The sequence below is a fragment of the Pelodiscus sinensis genome, chromosome 25 (genome assembly GCF_049634645.1).
Source record: "Pelodiscus sinensis isolate JC-2024 chromosome 25, ASM4963464v1, whole genome shotgun sequence".
In the NCBI taxonomy this organism is placed as follows: Eukaryota; Metazoa; Chordata; order Testudines; family Trionychidae; genus Pelodiscus; species Pelodiscus sinensis.
In genome coordinates, this window is record NC_134735.1 from 15,731,850 (window position 1) to 15,750,485 (window position 18,636).

An 18,636-nucleotide genomic window follows, 5' to 3' on the forward strand; every position below is an offset into this window, starting at 1 on the left:
CTGTGGGTTAGGGACGCCCGTGATCAGTCGGCCCCAGATGCCGAGAGCGCCGACAGCATCACCCAGCTGGTGCAGACTGGTGACATCACTGCCGCGCCCCGTAGGTGCCGGGGAATGATGTTCGAGCAGGCACGACAGAGGAGGACGCCGAGTGATGACGTCCCATGCTGGCTTACCAAAATTTCAAAAGGGTAGGCCCCAAAAGGGAAAGGGGGGAAGAAGGACCACGTCAAGAAAAGGACATGGACCAGAGACGGGGAAGGCTGGCACCAAGTGAGGTAACTCGGGGTCCAGGACTGGCGGAGTAGGAAGCAGCCCAGGGCAGGGCCGTGTAACCTGGGAGTGGGTGAGTTTAGAGGTAACTATTCCACCCTGTATTAGGGCCCTGGGTCGGGATTCGGGAGAGAGGGTGGGCCAAGGTCCCCCTCCTCCACCCTCTTAGTGCCTCGGGCATGACCTGCCAGTGTGAGTAAGGCCAAGGTTACTCTGGGACAAGGTACTCCATGGGAACCTAAGTGACTCGGGGTTGGGGAGTGGGGAATTGTAATAAAGTCATGTCCTGGGAAACGGGCATGGCATTTGTGACTATTTACACGTGTTGGAGAACGTAGGTAGAGATGACCCCAGCCCTGTGGGAGGGCTAGGAGACTGAGTCGAGAACTGTGACAGACCGGGCTGTGTCTGGGCATAGCTGAGGGCGTCCGCTCAGGGCGAATTGCTCAAATCCGGGGCTCCTTACAGCCCCCAGACTGGTGACCTCTCCAAACAGGCCACAAACCAGTCCCACAGAGCGCTCCAGCAGCCTGCCTGAAGCCTCACGAGCAAAACCCCTCCGACACCCCAGCAATATCCGTGCCCCAGATGGCCCCGGGCCTCATACACAGGTGGGGGGTCCTAGCACCCAATCCCACCTACCCCGAACAAGTTCTGTCCGGTTCCAAGAAACCAGCCACAGATCCAGGGTCCAATTTACCCTCCGGACCTTACCCACAAATCACGCTGGGCCAGTCCTTTAGCATCTAACAACTAAAGGTTTATTATCACAAGAAAGAAAAGCATGAGAGTAAGGTTGCTAAAGAATCATACATTACATTCACCGAATCTCCCAGTTCTCGATGCAGGCTCTAGCAGAGATGTTACAGCTGCTGGTTTAAAAGTCCTTGTTGCGCATCCTAGGATCAGGATGGGTTCACGGGTCTTCCGGGCTCTTCAATCCCTGCACTGCTGCTTCTGGGATGAAGTGCTGAGCTGAGAACCAAGATGGCGTCGACCACATGGACTATTTATCCCTCCTTCCTGGTCCCTTCTTGGCTGTAGCAGGTTACCTGGCCAGAGACCAATCTCTGTGCTCCCTGCTGGCAGCTCTCAGGTGACAGCCCCCATTCTTTAGGTGTGTCCTTGGCCCATTGAGAGCCATTGTCCCACAGGGCCTCGCTAATTAGCATGTCCACAGGCCCGGCCCTGCCCAATGCTCAACCATATGCAGGGAAATCTTCAGTATCCATACAAGTACATGCTAATAATTGCACACACAGACATTATACAAACACATGAACAGCGTACATAGGATTATCAGACAGTAAGCTTCTATTCAATACCTCACATGGCCCCCTTCTATACCATTGTTGGGGCCAACACCCCCACCTATGGGTGCATCAGTGATCTGGCTGCTCCCCTCAAGATCTAGCAACATGACAAGAACCTCCAATTTTTCTGTGACTTGGTTGTAGAGGAAGGCCCAAAGATGGAAGTAAGCAAGCTTCTGTAATGGCTGGTGGATAGCCAGAGACAACAGCTATTACAGCAGATGGCCACGCAGCTCCAGGAACAGCCGCAGCAGCTGGTCCGTGAGCTACGAGAAACGGTGGAAGGAACACGCGGACAGTGAGGAGGGGGCGATAGCGTCATAAGCGGCGAGGAGGGACTAAATGTAGGTACCCAGCTTCCGATAAGACTATTCAAGATGGGCCCTCAGCATGATCTAGAAGTGTTCCTAGTAACGTTTGAGAGGGTGGCCACGGTGGCAAGGTGACCACAAGAACACTGGGCCACCCTGCTAGCCCCATACCTATCTGGGCCCGCCCAACTGGTGTACCTGGGAATGTCAACAAAGGATGCGCTGTGCTACTTCAAAGTAAAAGAAGTGATCCTGGACCAGTTGGGCGTAACCCCCGAAACATACCAGCGACACTTCTGGGACGCAAGGTACGGGCCTGGTGAAATACCTAGGGCAGTCGCACAATGGGTGAAAGAAGCGGGAAGAAGATGGCTGGAGCCTGAGAACAGCTCCATCATGCAAATAGCTGATAAAGTGATATTGGAGCAATATGTCCAAATCTTGCCGCCTGACGGGCAGCAATGGGTCCGGTGACATCTCCCTGATACCCTTGAAGAGGCTGTCTCCCTTATGGAATGCTTCAACTCTGCAGAAAGCCTTGAGGGAAAGGGGAAGCCGCCCCTTTATACTCCGGGTCCAAAGGGTCCACTTCTTGACCCAACAGCCCAGGATCTGCCGAAGGTGGGACCCAGGGCGAACACCGAAAGAAGGCAGCCTCCGGTGTGGTGGACCCCAGGACCCTCAGACGGGGGATTGTCCCCCGGGTGGGAAGAACAGGGGATGCAGGTGAAAATGATCCTAGCCCAGAGAGGGGCTTGTTACCAGTGTGGGAAGGAAGGACATTTTTGGAGAGACTGCCCCCTCATGGACCGTACTTACGGACTGCCAACCCAGGTGGGTACCCTAGGGAAGGGGCTAAGCCGGCAGCAGGTAATTCGGAGGGTAAAGGTAAATGGGAGGTGGGTAGAAGCCATAGTTGACTCGAGGTGTGGACAGACAATAGTGAGGGCTGACGTAGCGAGAGTGGTCCTGTCCTGGGGGTGGCGACTGTGGATACAATGTGTGCATGGGGACATGCACGCATACCCTAAAACCAGGGTTAGGATCAATGATGGGTGGGAGGAGGTGGTCTGTGAAGTGGCAGTGTTACCTTGACTGACCCATGCGGTCCTGTTAGGCAGGGACTGGCCGGGCTTCAGACACTTAGTGTGACCTTGGAGCAAGGGCCCCAGCATTAGGGCATGATGGTCGGGTGTCGAGATCGTGGGAGTGGCCCAGAGAGAAGAATCCTCCATCTGGATGCCTGGATCTGCAGACGAACTTAAGGGAAGGGCGCTGCAGGTCACCATGGAGGTCGACAAAGGGGACTTCTTGACACAACAGGGGAGTGACCCGACCCTACAGAATGCATGGGAATGAGCCTGGGGGGCCGAGGAGGACCCGAACAGTAGAAGCTCGGGTGGCTACCAGGGCCCCGACTTTGAGGTCCGGAGGGATTGCCTGTACCGAGTGATCCCCAGCGGGGGAAGACAGGAAGAGCAGGTACAATTGCTGGTCTGTAGGCCCTACCGGCGGTGTGTCATGGAACTGGCACATGATAACCCATGGGCCAGGCACCTGGGTCCGGATAAAACACAGCAGCTGGTGTTGTAATGGTTTTTCTGGTCCGGGGTGTATAAGGAGGTTAAAGACTTTTGCGCATCCTATCCAGAGTGCCAATATACCTCACAGGAGAAGCCCCGGAGGGCCCCACAGGTGCCACTCCCAACTGTAGGCATCCCGATTGAATGTATCTCATTGGACCTGGTTGGCCTTCTAGAACGGTCGCGACGTGAACATCTATACATATTGGTAATCCTGGACTATGCGACCCAATACCTGGAGGCCGTGCCATTACGGACAACTACAGCACCCGTGATAGATGAAGAGTTGATGAAAATATTTTCGAGGGTGGGCCTACCCAAGGAACTATTGATAAACCTGTGTTTTGTGGTCAGTCCTGCTCAGTGCAGTACTTCAAAGTTATACAGCTGCAGTGAGAGATGCCTGTGCATAATCTCTGTGTTATGGCATTTCATGACGTTCAGTCATTAAAGGGGTGCATGATTCATCAAAAGATGGAATGACTGTTCCCATAAGCAATTGCAGAACACTGCAGTGGTCTATTTTACCCTAATGGATTCTTTCTCTATTACTCAGCATGCCTCTTTTTAGGGGCACCAATTCTGGCTGAGATAAAGGGCCAGAAACAAAAGTCATGTGAAATAGTTTCTATTCCCTGACTGGATAAGTTCTGAAATGAACAACACTTTACACACTCAGGGTACGTCTACACTGCATCCCTAGTTCGAACTGGGGATGCAAATGGAGACAACCGAAGTAGTTAATGAAGCAGGGATTTAAATATCCCGCGCTCCATTAACATGATCTCGCCGGCGCGCTAGTTCGAATCACAGCTGATTCGAACCAGGAAGTGCGCGCCGGGACGCGTTAGTTCGGACTAAAGCCCTTAGTCCGAACTAATGTCACTCCTCATTTTTTGAGGAGTAACATTAGTTCGGACTAAGGGCTTTAGTCCGAACTAACGCGTCCCGGCGCGCACTTCCTGGTTCGAATCAGCTGTGATTCGAACTAGCGCGCCGGCGAGATCATGTTAATGGAGCGCGGGATATTTAAATCCCTGCTTCATTAACTACTTCGGTTGTCTCCATTTGCATCCCTAGTTCGAACTAGGGATGCAGTGTAGACGTACCCTCAGTTCTACTGTTTGAGCTGTAACCCAAGAATTCTTCACAGAAGAAATGAATTGATAATTCCGATAGATGCATATATAAATTGCACTCCGATGCCAATTTGATTAATTTTGTCCCTTTTCTATTTGCTAAAAAAATACTTGTCATTGATTATTTGCAGAACCTTTGATCTGGTCTTGCCTCCAATCAGGTCAAGATTCTTATTGAGCTGAATGTGACCTTGATCAGTTTGAATGTTGTAAAATTGTGGCAAGATGTTTTGGCCCTTCACAGCATAAAGCCAAAACCTCAGGATCGTCCACCACTTCCTGAAACTCCACAGAAACACAGGTATATTTGACTGAGTTCTATCGGGAGATGTCTGACAGCCTTTATTATGGATTTCCTTGATTTTGTGGGTTACATCTTCTCAGAACATTAATGCCTTCGGAATGTAGCATTTTGCAGTTTAGTAGCTGTACATTTATTCTGTATTTCCAGTGCCTTACGCTCCTCTTATCGGAATATTACAGTTACTAGAATAAATATTAGAAGACAAGTCCTTGGAGAGATCCTGTGTATACATGAGCTAAGCACTCCAGCCACTGGCTAATCCTGGCAAGGAATTTCAAAACACAGATTATTCTTGTATTAATTACACGACATAACTGGGGACTGGTAAACACAGAAAAGCTTGGAGGGACCTTCCTTCTGAGTGTTAGGGAGGAATTAAAAGGAACTTTCTCATATGCATTTTCCATAAGATTATCTACTAACGAGTCCAAATAAAAACCCTCATCATGGTCACCAGGGGAAATGACCTTCAGCATCACAGCACTTGAGCTAATGGAGTAAATCAACTAGCTGGCAGCAGTAGTAGGTTCTAACCCTCTCTGTAGACCAACTGATAGAAAGGGGCACAATACAACTGGTCTGGGTATTAGATGTCCCTCCCACCTCCCCTCGGGTGTAGCTAAATACAGGCATCTAAGGCCCACAGCATTTCAAATTCATGCAAGAGGCAGCTCTTTGTAATGATTTCCTCTATGAGTTCACCACAGGCATCTGTTTCAAAAACACAGGCCTCTGCACCACTTGAACTAAAGGACTAACTCCATTAAATCAGAACAGTACGATGTTCTTTTACTTTTTGTTGACCAGCTACCAGAGCAGGATGCCTCACAAGTAGCCAGGGAACTTTGCAAGTAGGCACAGTGTCTTGTGGTCTCCTAATGCACATTTAGAAATCAGCCAGAGTGCCTTGGAAGGGCACATTTCACCCAGATGGGTGTCATCATCAAGGACAGATTTCCAATGAGACACAATAGGCACGTGTCTCAGATGCTGGCATTCTAGTGGTACTTAAGCATTCCAAGTCTGCCACTCCCCGGGCCTGTCAGGGGGTAGGGCTGGCTGATGGGGAGATGGCCCACGTAGCCCTGCTGGAGTCTTCCTGCAGCAGAGAAGGTGAAGCAGCGTCCTGTGGTAGAAGCAGAGCTTGGCAGTCCAATGCAGGGGGCCTTGCCCTGCTAGGTAAATAGGTTCTGAGGGAACTCTGCCCAGGCAGGTCCACTCCTGCTCTTGACTTGCTGATTGTGCCATTCCCAAGGGGCCAGAGTGATGCCTGATCTGCCCCAGTGATACAGCTGGCTCAGCTGAGTGGACACAGTCACATACCAGCAGGCCAGTGAATGTGGCTGGGGGTAGGACAAGGGAGACAGGGTTGCCAACTACTGAATTGACAAAATCAGGCTCCCTTTCCCCACTCTGTCGCCACCCCTTTCCCAAGGCTCTGCCTCTTCTCTGAGTCCCTGCCCCTGCTCACTCCATTCCCCTCCCTCCACTGCTTACCCTCCCCCACCTCCACTCACTTGCTCATTTTCACCGGGCTGGGGCATGGAGTTGTGGTGCAGGAGGGGTGAGGGCTCCGGCTCTGGGATGGAGCCAGGAATGAAGGGTCAGGGTGTGCAGGGGAGCTCTGGGCTGGGCCGGAGGGGTTCGGTGTGTGCGGTGAAGGCTGGGGTATGGAAGGGGTGCACGTTCAGGCTCCCGAAGGAGTTTGGATGCTGTAGGGGGCTCAGGACAAAGGGTTGGGAGGGCGTTTGGGCATAGGAGGAATCAGGCAATGGACAGGAGATTGGGGTGAACATAGTGATTATCTTGAGTAGCTCTCCTACATGGCGGCATGGCCAGGCAGCTCTGTGTGCTGCCTGCACCCACAAGGACCACCCCTTGGTTTCTGGCCATGGGAGCTGAGGAGCTGGTGCTCAGGGCCAGGGCAGGGCGTGATGCCCCCCCGGCCATGGCACCACTTAAGTGCTGCAGGGACGTGTTGCCATTTCTGGGGAGCTACGCGGAGCAGCACAGGGAGTCTGCTAGTGCTGCACCAAGCAGGCTTTAATGGCTGTCGGCGATGCTGACCCCAGCCTCCAGACTCCCTTTGTGACCCAGTGTTGTGGTAAAAAACCGGACACTTGGCAGCTCTAGCAGGTGAGTAGGTCGCTGGGGAGATTCAGGGGGCGGAGGGAAAGGGGGCAGGATTGGGCAATACAGGGGTGGGGGAAGGGTTTGTGAGTGGGAGCACTGGGCAATTTGGGTGGTAGAGCTGTGCAAGGGTGTTCTGGGCACTGGGGGTCAGTGGGTGGGAGCACCGGGAAGCGGGTGGTTTGCAGGGTGCTGTGCAGTTGTGGTGGGGGGTCTCTGAAAGGGTTTCTGGCCATCCAATAAGCATTCCTTTTACATTTAATCAGCTGCTGAAGATGCTGTGCCTAGGAGTGCAACAGTGTAAATCCAGTAGGCATGTGAACGTGTAACTGTGTACGTGGTTAATCGATGAGCGCTCCCGTCTGATTAGCGATTCTGGAGCAGGACTGCCTGCCTGTGAGTGTGGAAGAAAGGGTGTGGTGGTTTGTACAAACTCCTCTTCTTTCCAATGGGCTTTTTGCGGCTAGGTGTCGTATGCAACGCTCTAGATGCAGTTTAGGTCCAGATTTTGCATGTGCTTCTTTATTTTGCATGTCCATCTTTATTCAGCACATGTAAGCATGTGCCTAACTTGAAGCATGGGATAGACTGTTAAATTGGGTTTTAGGCCCAGATTTTAAAAGGATTTAGATACCTAACTCCTGTTGAATGTATCTGACCCAATAGTCCAGCAAATAAGTATTTTAGGCTGACAGGACTTTCTTGAGTACTGATTTTTATAATAGGAAGGGTTGACAATTTACTTATTTTATCCTAGAAAAACTTAAAAAACAACCAATAGTCTAGTAGCACCTGAGGGTATGTCTACACTACAAAGTTAATTCGAACTAACAGACGTTAGTTCGAATTAACTTTGATAGGTGCTACACATGCAAACCACTAGTTCGAACTTAATTCGAACTAGCGGAGCGCTTAATTCGAACTAGGAAAACCTCATTCCACGAGGACTAACGCCTAGTTCGAATTAACTAGTTCAAATTAAGGGCTGTGTAGCCACTTAATTCGAACTAGTGGGAGGGTAGTCCTCCCCAACTTTCCCTGGTGGCCACTTTGGGCACCACCAGGGAAACTCATCTGCCCCCCTCCCGGCCCCGGAGCCCTTAAAGGGGCACAGGCTGGCTACGGTGCCCGTGCCAGGTGCAAGCCTGCCAGCACCCAGCCAGCAGACCCTGCATCTGGCACGGCTCAAGCCAGCCACCCGCTGCCAGCCAGCCCTCTGCCTCTTCCCAGGACCAGGCTGGCGGCTCCCGGGAGCCTGCCCGGGTCCGCAACAGGCGGGCGCCCACCTGGTCTAGTGCAGACATCGTGGACCTCATCCATGACCTCCGAACTAGGCACTGGAAAATTGCCATCTAGGGCAGGATAGCTGTCAGCCTAGCCACCCAGGAGCAGGTTGGCATGAAAATCAAGGTGGTCCACTGAGACCCCCGACCCTGAGCCCTGAGCTTAGAACATAAGAACATAAGAATGGCCGTACTGGGTCAGACCAAAGGTCCATATAGCCCAGTAGCCTGTCTGCCAACAGTGGCCAACACTAGGGACCCTGGAGGGGATGGACTGAAGACAATGACCAAGCCATTTGTCTCGTGCCATCCATCTCCAGCCTTCCACAAACAGAGGCCAGGGACACCATTTCTACCCCCTGGCTAATAGCACTCCATGGACCCAACCTCCATGACTTGATCTCACTTCTCTTTAAACTCTGTTCTAGTTCTAGCCTTCACAGCCTCCTGCAGCAAGGAGTTCCACAGGTTGACTATTTGCTTTGTGAAGAAGAACTTTATGTTGTTAGTTTGAAGCCTGCTACCCCATTCATTTCATTTGGTGTCCTTCAGTCCTTATATTATGGGAACTTTTCTTTATGCACCCTCTCCACACCACTCGTGCTTTTATAGACCTCTATCATATCCCCCCTCAGTTTCCTCTTCTCTAAGCTGAAAAGTCCCAGTCTCTTTAGCCTCTCTTCATATGGGACCTGTTCCAAACCCCTGATCATTTTAGTTGCCCTCCCCTCTCCCACCCTCTCTTTTCCCCTCTCCCACCTCCTTTTCCCAGTCTCCCCGAGTTTTGTTCAATAAAGAGAGTTTCTATTTTTGAACACACATGTCCTTTGTTTTGTACATCAGGAAGGGGGGCTAGGGAGGGGTAAGTGGAAGGAGGTGAGGGAGGAATGGGGTACGAGCCCCCGATGGGGAGGACTGGGGTGGCTCTGCGGGCTCCTCAAGGTGGAAGCTCTCTTGATGCCCCTCAATTGACCCCCCTTCTGGATGTCAGCCTGCGGCAAGTGCAGCCGGGCTGATGACCGAGTGCTGTGATGTGACGAGTGTGGGCACTCAGGGCACTCCAAGCCAGGACTGCTTTGTAAGCGGGGAACCCCTGAGAACTGTCTGTCCGGGGTGGGGGTCGGGTCCCTTTAAGCACAGCCCTCGGCTAGGCTGAGACAGCAGCTCCACGCTCTAAGTCCTAATCTGATGCCCTGCCGGCACTGCTTCCGGCCATCCTTAACCTCGGTTCAGGGTCCACTCAGTGTGGACATGCTAGTTCGAATTACCAAAATGCTAATCCGAACTAGTTTTTAGGTCTAGATGCGCTAATTCGAATTAGCTTAGTTCGAATTAGTGCTGTAGTGTAGACATACCCTTAGAGACTAACAAAACATGTAGATGGTATCATGAGCTTTCATGGGCACAACCCACTTCTTCAGATGACACAGATGATTTTATCCTATGATTGTCTATTTTACTGCTTAAATAGAAGAGGAAGAACTATTAGTTTGTGTCAAATAAGCATTCCCTTTACATTTAATCAGCCAGTTATGTTAATTAAATATGAATTGATTGTAAAAGGCATTAATTGAGATTTAAAAGAGATACATTTAGGCATCCATGTAATTAACTCAAAATAACAGAAGCAATAAATGTGAAATCTTATTAATAGAATAACCTTGAAAGGATCATTTGTACGGGTTTCCCCCCCGCCTTCCCTGTAAATTTGCATAGAGCTTGCTAGCACTTCACATATCAATTAGTATTCATTTGAAAGATGATATCCATTTTTAATTAACTGCCCTTTCTTTCTCCCTGTTCCCATTTTGAGCCAAGATACTTCCTCCCAGTCAAAGCACGCCGCTCAGCTCTTGGATCTCACAGATATTCTTTACACCCGCTCCCTTTTGATAAGCTTTTACCCTTCATTTACCTCTCTGTGCAGATGATTCTGCTCTGTACAGGGGTGGGCAATAACACGGTGGTGGTTCACCAGGATTAGCCCCTGATGGGCTGCTGCCATATTTATCTGCAAGACCACAGGTACCATTGATTGCAGCTCCTGTTTGGCTGCCAATCACCATTTCTGGGCCAATGGGAGTGGTGGAAGCAGTGCCGACTGGACTCGGACATCATTTCCTGCAGCTCCCATTAGCCGCGGACAGCAATTTGCAGCCAACAGGACTGCAATTGATGATACCTGTGGCCGTGCAGGTAAATACAGTGGTGGGGGCCTGCCAGAAGCTAAGTTTGGTAGATTGGATCTGGCCCGTGGGCTGTCATTTGCTCACCCCAGGCTCTGTACATGCAAAGGCTCATATTTCCAAAGGGGCTTCTCCTACCAGGGACCACCATTTTGGGTGCCCAACTTGAGACCCCGGAGGACTCTTAGTTATGGAGATCTTGCAGTAGGAAAAAGGAATGGGGCATTGAAATGGGAATCAGGTGAGCTGAATTCTGTCATTACCATCTGCTGTGTGACTTTTGGCAATTCATTTCCTCTCTCTGTGCCTCTAGTTCAGGGGTGGGGAACCTTTTTTGGGTTGGGGGCCACTGACCTACAGAAAAATCAGTCTGGGGCTACATACAAAGTGAGAAGCAAAAAACAAAACAAAACAAACAACCCCCCTCATAACAGCAGATGTTGGGGTGGGTGGGTCCCTGAGCCTTGGGGGTTGGATCCATGCAGCACCTGGGCTTGAGGTTCCCCACTCCTGCTCTAGTTCATTAGTAATAATAGCTTATTTATTATTTGTTTTACCCATCATTCAGGGGCCCCAGCCTTAGACAAGGGCCCCCTTGTGCTGGGTGCTGTACCTATCCAGAACAAAAAGAAAGAACTTCAGGGCAAAGACTGTCTCTGATTACGTGTTATGGGCCGTCCTTAGCAAAATGGGGCCTAATTGGCCATGTGCCTGGCTATGTGACCACTATAGGGAGTCAAAAATCCTTTTTTTTTCTATATGTGAAATTTTTCTTGAGAACATTTCAAAATGAAATCAAGCAAAATGTTAATTTCTTTTTTATTTCGTTTTGAAAGACTAAAAAATTGTCTTGATTTCAGTCCTTCTACTTCCATTTCTCCTCCTCTCTTCATGCCAAATAAAACAGAATAATGGGAGCAAAGGGGAATGCCTCCAGGAAGTGCTGCAAGGCTGTCCCGTCCAGGGAAAGGAAATGGCAGCAAGCACAAGCCACATCGGCAGGGAGCATCTGGCTTTCTCCGACACCTGCCGATTTCCAGGACATTTCAATACTCTAAGGAACACTGGGCCAGGAGATTTAAAATGGTAGCTGTCCCAGATGATCCAGGATGTATGGTCAGCGTATCCTTTTACCTCTGCTGGTTGTAGGTATAGCATTTGAGCGAGTGGGGTTGTACCTGGTGGGACCCTTGGAGAAGAGCCAGACAGGGAACCAACTCATCTTAGTGATAGTAGATTATGCAACCAGGTACCCAGAGGCTGTGGCATTGCGAATAGCAACTGTAAAGAACATAGTGAATGATCTGGTGAAGGTATTCGTGAGGGTAAGCATTCCCAAAGAAATCTTGACGGATCAGGGTACCAATGTTTCATTCAAACTAATTGCTGAGTTGTGCCACCTCATGCACATTAGAACCCTCTTGACGTCAGTGTATCACCCCCAAACTGACAGGCTGCGTCTAGACTGGCATGATTTGCACAAATACTTTTATCAGAAATAAAAGCCCATCGGGCTTTCTTGCACAAGAAATTAAGTTGCCTGTCTACACTGTCCCTCTTGCGCAAGAATACTTGCGCAAGAGGGCTTATCCCTGAGCGGGAGCGTCAAAGTATTTGCACAAGAACCACTGATTTTGTACAGTACAAAGTCAGTGTTCTTGCGCAAATACTTGCGGCCAGTGTAGGCAGGCAGCAAGATTTTGCGCAAAAGTGGCTGCACACCCACAGACTCATGGAACGATTTAACGGAACCCTCAAATCGATACTACAGAAGTTCATAGAAGATGACCCATTCCACTGGGACACCCTCCTCTTGGCTTTGCTCTTCACTATAAGGGAGGTACCTCAAGCCTCGACAGGGCTCTCCACATGTGAGCTCCTCTATGGGAGACAACTCAGAGGTATACTGGACTTATTAAGGGAGGACTGGAAGGCCCAGGAGATTTGGGTGCTTGTCACTATGCACTATGTGTTACGACTCTGAGAGCAGCTTCAAAAACTAGGTGCCTTTGCATGACAGAACCTAATACAGGCCCAACAAAGACAAGAAGAACAGTATAATCAGGGGGCTAGGGTCTGTAACTTTGAACCAGGGGAAAGGGTCTTACTACTCCTGGCCTCAATTGAGTCAAAGCTCCTGGCTAAGTGGCAAGGCCCATTTGAGGTAGTACAAAGTGTGGAACCAGTAGACTATGAGCTGAGGCTGCCAGGACAGAGGAAGGATGTGCATATCTACCATGTGCATCTATTGAAAGCCTGGAAGATATGAGATGCTATGTTTATCATTCCAGTTCCACCAGAATCAGAACAAGGCCCTTTAGCAGGTACACCTCTAGACCCAACCCTGTAGAGGTGGAAGTGGGCCTGAACCCAACACAATGGGACCAGATGAAGGATCTCCTAGGGGCCTTCCAAGACATCATATCCACCCAGCCAGATCTTATCCACCCAGCCAGGACAGATGAACCTGAGCCACCATTACATTGCAACTGAACTGGGGCAGAAGGTGAGAGGCATGCATTGGCCCCTGTAAAGGAAGATGTGGGAGGTCACCTGGCAGGAGATTAAGACAATGCTCAAGATGGAAGTGATGGAAGAATTGCGGAGTGAGTGGAGGAGTCCCATTGTCCTAGTGCCAAAACCTGACAGAGCCATTTTATTCTGCATCAATTTCAGAAAAGTCAAGGCGGTATCTCACTTCGATGTATACCCAATGCCATGGGTGGAAGAGCTGCTGGAACAACTAGGAGGGACGAAATACCTATCTACCATTGATTTAACAAAAGGGTACTGGCAAGTGCCCCTCACACTTAACTCAAGGGCAAAGACAGTCTTTCCCACACCCTTCAGGGTCTACCAATTCATTAACATGCCATTTGGATTGAATGGGGCCACTGCCACCTTTCAGAAGCTGATGTATAAACTGTTATTACCGCACAATCAGTACGCTATTGCATATATAGATGACATCATTATCTACAGTGTCACCTGGGAGAAGAACATCTACAGCATCTTAAGGAAGTTCTTCAAGCTCTACAAGAAGCAGGACTCACAGCAAATCCAGTGAAATGCCATTTTGGGAAGGAAGAGGTAACTTTTCTTGGATACAAAGTAGAAGGCGGGAAGTTATGTCCATTGGTTAACAAAATACAAGCCTTGTCAGAGATACCAATGCCCAAAACAAAAAGGCAGGTGTATCAGTTTTTAGGTCTGGCCAGTTATTAGAGGCGATTTATCCCAGAATTTGCAACGATCGCAGCACCGTTTACAGGTTTAAGGAAGAACTTCCAACCTCGTCTGGTAAAATGGACTGAACAGTGTGAAAGGGCCTTCCAGAACTTAAAGAGATGGCTAGGACAAGAACCAGTCCAAGTACACCCAGATTTCTCAAAGGAATTAATACTCGAAATCAATGCCTTGGAAGTGGAGGCCAGTTTTATTTCTGAGCCGAAAGCTTTTCCCTTGAGAAACAAAATATTCCACGATCAAGAAGGAGGCCTTAGCAGTAAAATGGGCTTTTAATACTTTGCGTTACTACTTGCTGGGCATGACCTTCAAGCTAGTAACAGATCATGCACCCCTCCTGTGGCTTAACCACATGAAAGAGACCAACCCCTGGATCATGCACTGGTACCTCTCCTTATAACCTTATGATTTCCACATATTCCATTGTCGTGTGGTTCAATTTATTTTAGATCCAAGGGAAACCAGGACAATCCAGGGAGACTTAACCACTTTCTTATTTATTGAAAGCTATAAGCAGTTAATATTGTTGTTTAAGTTTTATTATACAATTTAAACCTTAAAGACTATAAATTCTAAAGCAATCAATATAGCACAAAGCAATGCAAAAGCAATTAATAGCAGATCTACTATAATACACTTAATTCACTTATACTTCACCCATATGCTACCTACAGTACCAGGTAGTGGCCCAGAAGTCAGCCAAGCACCACAGCAGGAGGCAAAGGGGAGCAGGGCGGTGACATGCAGCGTGACGATGGCTCCAGGCCCTGCCCTCTAGCCGTGAACGTCACCGCCCCGTCCCCCTTCGCCTCCTACTGTGGCGCTCGGCTGACTTCTGCGCCGCTCAGCCGGGCTGCCACGTGGGAGCAAGTGACGCAAGCGACTGTTTGGGCTCTGTGCTCCCAATGCAGCACGGGGAGTGCAGAGCCCAAATGGCTGTTTGGGCTCCACAGTCCCCCAAGTGAGAGGCAGGAGGGCGAGGAGAAGAGAAAGAAAGAGACAGAGAGAGAGGCAGGAGGCTGATGAGAGCTGAGAGAGAGAGAGAAGGGGAGGCAGTAGGAGGAGGAGAGAGAGAGAAAGACGGAGTGAGAGACCGGAGGCTCAGGAGAGAAGACCAACGTGGAGGAGAGACCTGAAAATCCTGTCTTATGACGGGCTAATTGGCAAGTTCTAATAATATTTACCAATTGATGATGTACAGTATTGTGTAAGATACCTAAAATGCCCAATGCCCTATTTGGGGTACATCCTGCTACTCAGGATGTTGCAAAAACTATGTGCATAGTTGACAGTTGTATGGCTGCATCTGTAATTTTTGCTTATCAGAAACAGAAGTACCGGTACAAGGTTGCTTATCATGTTTTTGAAGTTGTCTCACTGTACTGCTTACTCTGCATTGTTATTCAAGACATTCCTGCCTCTCAAATCTTCTCCCTAGACCTTGCCTATGGGCAACAGACTTGAGACAGGCCTGGGTTTTGCTTTTTAGGGATCTGCACTGTGGTTAAGGCAGACATCACCATTTATCATCAAGGCAGGGCTGCCCAGGCTCCCCTACATCCATCGTCCGGGGAAGGCCCATGCCAATGCAGACTTCTTCTCTAGGTTAGGGGAAGAGTAAAGGAGGGAGAACACCAGTCAGGTTCCCCCTTAAGGGTGTGTGATGGGATGCGCATACCTCACACTAGAGCAGGGTGGAGGAAGTCCCACCCTTTCAACCACACTGGGCATGCTCCAAGTGCTGGGGCAACATAAAAGGCAAAGAGAGCAGCTTAGTCTGGGCTGCCCAGCAAAGGGGAAGGACCTCCAGTCCAAGCTCCAGAGCTACAATGGCAAGTGATCCAGACACAGGCTCTCAGGAGCCTGCCAGGGACCGAAAAAGACGGACACCCGCCTGGTCTAGTGCAGAGATCGTGGACCTCATTGAGGTTTGGGGGGAGGCCTCCAATGTCCACGATCTCCGCACTAGACACAGGAATGCGGCCATATACAGCCACATGGCTGCCAGCCTGGCCACCAGAGGCCACCTACACAGCCAGGAGCCAGGTGCACTACAAAATTAAAGACCTGCGGCAGGCCTACACCAGGGGTTCCCAACCAGGGGCCGACCCAGACACCTGCTCTCATTATGAGGCCCTGGACCGCATCCTGGGGGCTCACAGAGTCCGTGCCCCCTGCGTGGTGATCAACCACAGGGCAGAGGGCCCAGCCCCTGAAACAGGGGAAGAAGAGGAAGACGAGAAAGACGACAGCCAGGAGCCGCAGGAGCCTGCAGGGAGCCTGCCCAGCACTTAGGACCCCTGAGTCATCCCACAGAGCCCATCAGCTGCGTCATCTGAGGCAGAAGAGGGCTCCACATGTGAGTGCCATCATGGTCCCCTTTTGTGGGGAGGGGAGGGGAAGAGGGAGCCCAGGGACTGTGCGCCTGGGCCTTTCCAACCATGGAGCAGCAGCTGGGTGTCATGCAGAGGCTCTGGCTCGTTCCCCACACTCCGACCTCGCCTTGCAGAGGGGGGCTGGGTTTCACCCACTGTGTCCCCAGGGAGAACTGACCACTGTTCTTGTTTTACCACAGCTGCAGCATCTGCAAGTGCAGGGTGCACCACCCCGCCTGGACCAGCCACCTGTACTCGGGCCAGCAGGCGCACCTGGAACCAGGAGGAGTACCAGCGGTGGCACATGTGGCTACTGGAGCAGCAGCTTCATAACCAGGAGCACTGGGTCTGTGAGGACCTGCGGCTGTGGCAGCAGAGCTTGCAGGCGCAGGAGGAGCAGGGCTGTGCCCTCCGAGGTCACCTCCAGACCCTGGTGGATAGGTTCCTGCCTCCTCCTGCTCCAGCCCCTGCGGCTGCCCCAGCTCTCGCTCCTCCTCCCACTTCTGCTCTCCGTTCCGCTTCCTCCGCCCCCCGTCCCTCCTGCCCCACCCTCCACACCCACTCCCCTCTGATGCCCCCGCACCCACAGTGCTGTGAGAAGGGAGAGCCAGCAAGACCCAGAACCCTGAGCTTTCCCTTCCCTTCCTCCCCTTGCCTCCCCCTTCCAGCTCCCTCCTCCCAGGTTTCCCCCTCCCCTCTCCCATCCTCATTCCCCCTCCCCCCACCTCAGTTCTGTGAAATAAACAGACATATTTGTTGGCAAAACAGGTGTTTTTATTTTACATTAGGAAGGGGGGTTAGGGAGGGGAAAGGGGAAGGAGATGAGGGTGGAAGAAGGCCCCAGTGGGGCATGCCAGGGAGAGTTAAGTCCTCTTCTACCTGGAAGCTCTCCTGCAGGGCTACCCAGATCTGGACAGCCCCCTGCTGGGCCTCCTGGACAGCGTCGGTGCGGGGCTGCACGTACAGGCCAGCCAAGTGTTCCGCCTCAGCCATCCAGGCTGGCAGGAAAGCCTCCCCCTTCCTCTCACATAAATTGTGCAGCACACAACATGCTGCCACCACGGGAGGAATACTGTGCTTGGCGAGGTCGAGATGGGTGAGGAGGCATCTGAAGTGGGCTTTCAGGCATCCGAAGGCCCCCTCCACCACATTGCAGGCCCCAGTGAGCCTGGCATTGAAGGCCTGCCAGGAGGGGTTGAGGTGTCCCATGTATGGCTTCATCAGCCAGGGCTGTAGGGGGCAGGCTGCATCCCCAACCAGGCACACTGGCATGTCCACGTCCCCGACCCTGATGTGGCGGTTGGGGAAGAAGGTCCTGGCGTGCAGCCTCTGGCACACGGAGGAGCTGCGGAACACCCGTGCGTAGTGTGCCTTGCCGGACCAGCCCACATTAATGTCTGTGAACTGGCCCTGGTGGTCAGAGAAGGCCTGCAGGAGCACGGAGAAGTAGCCCTTCCTGTTGATATACAGGGAGGCCTGGTGTTCCGGGGCACGGCTGGGGATGTGTGTCCCATCAATCGCCCCCCCACACAGTTGGGGAAGCCGAGGGTGCCGTACCCTTGTATGACCACATACAGGTTGGTGAAGCGGACAACACTGCAGAGCAGCACCCTGTTGGTGGCCTTGACCACCTGCAGAGAGACACACAAAACCGTGAATCACTGGGGTGCCCAGGTGGCTGGGAGTGTTCCTTCCCTGGCACTGCCCCACACCCCACTTCCAGAAGCAACCTCCGCTGAAATCCTGGCAACCGCAGGCGGCGTGTAGTATGGCTGGGACAGACCAAACCCTCCCGTGCAGGGCACTTTTGCCTCCTCTCCCCTATTTTCCCTGGGGCAGCCCATCCCCTCCTTGCAGCCCCCCCTTCTCCTCCGGCCCAGTGGCCGGTTAGTGCCGTACCTGCATGAGCACTGCTCCGACAGTGGATTTCCCCATGTTGAACTGGTTTCCGATGGATTGGTAGCTGTCCAGGGTGGAGAGCTTCCATAGGGCGATGGCCACCCGCTTGAGAAGGGGAATGGCGGGCCTCATGCAAGTGTCCTGTCACCGCAGAGCAGGGGCGAGCCATTCGCAGAGCTCCAGGAAGGTGTCTTTCTTCATCCTAAAGTTCTGGGTCCACTGTCTGTCTCCCCAGCGCTCCATGATGATGTGGTCACTGCTGGTGTCCAGATGCCAGATGCGGCAGGGCACTTTGGCGTCTGGGCACTGCTGCAGCATCTCCATGGTCCCCAGGGAGGCCAGGGGGAGAGGGAGGGTACTGGCATCCACCAGATGCTGCCAGGCTTGCAGCAACAAATCCAAAAACTTCCCCAGAATGCCCAGGGGCAGCTATGGCTCCATGGTGTCAACTGCTGCAGTGTCCCTAATGAGAATGACTGAAACAGACAGGCAGAGAGGAAAACGCTTTGCTGTCCCTTGGCGAGATAGGCAAGCTGTTAGAGAAAAGAAACTGCCCCCCCCCCCCAAGTAAAAAAGTTTGGACAGGCCGCTCTT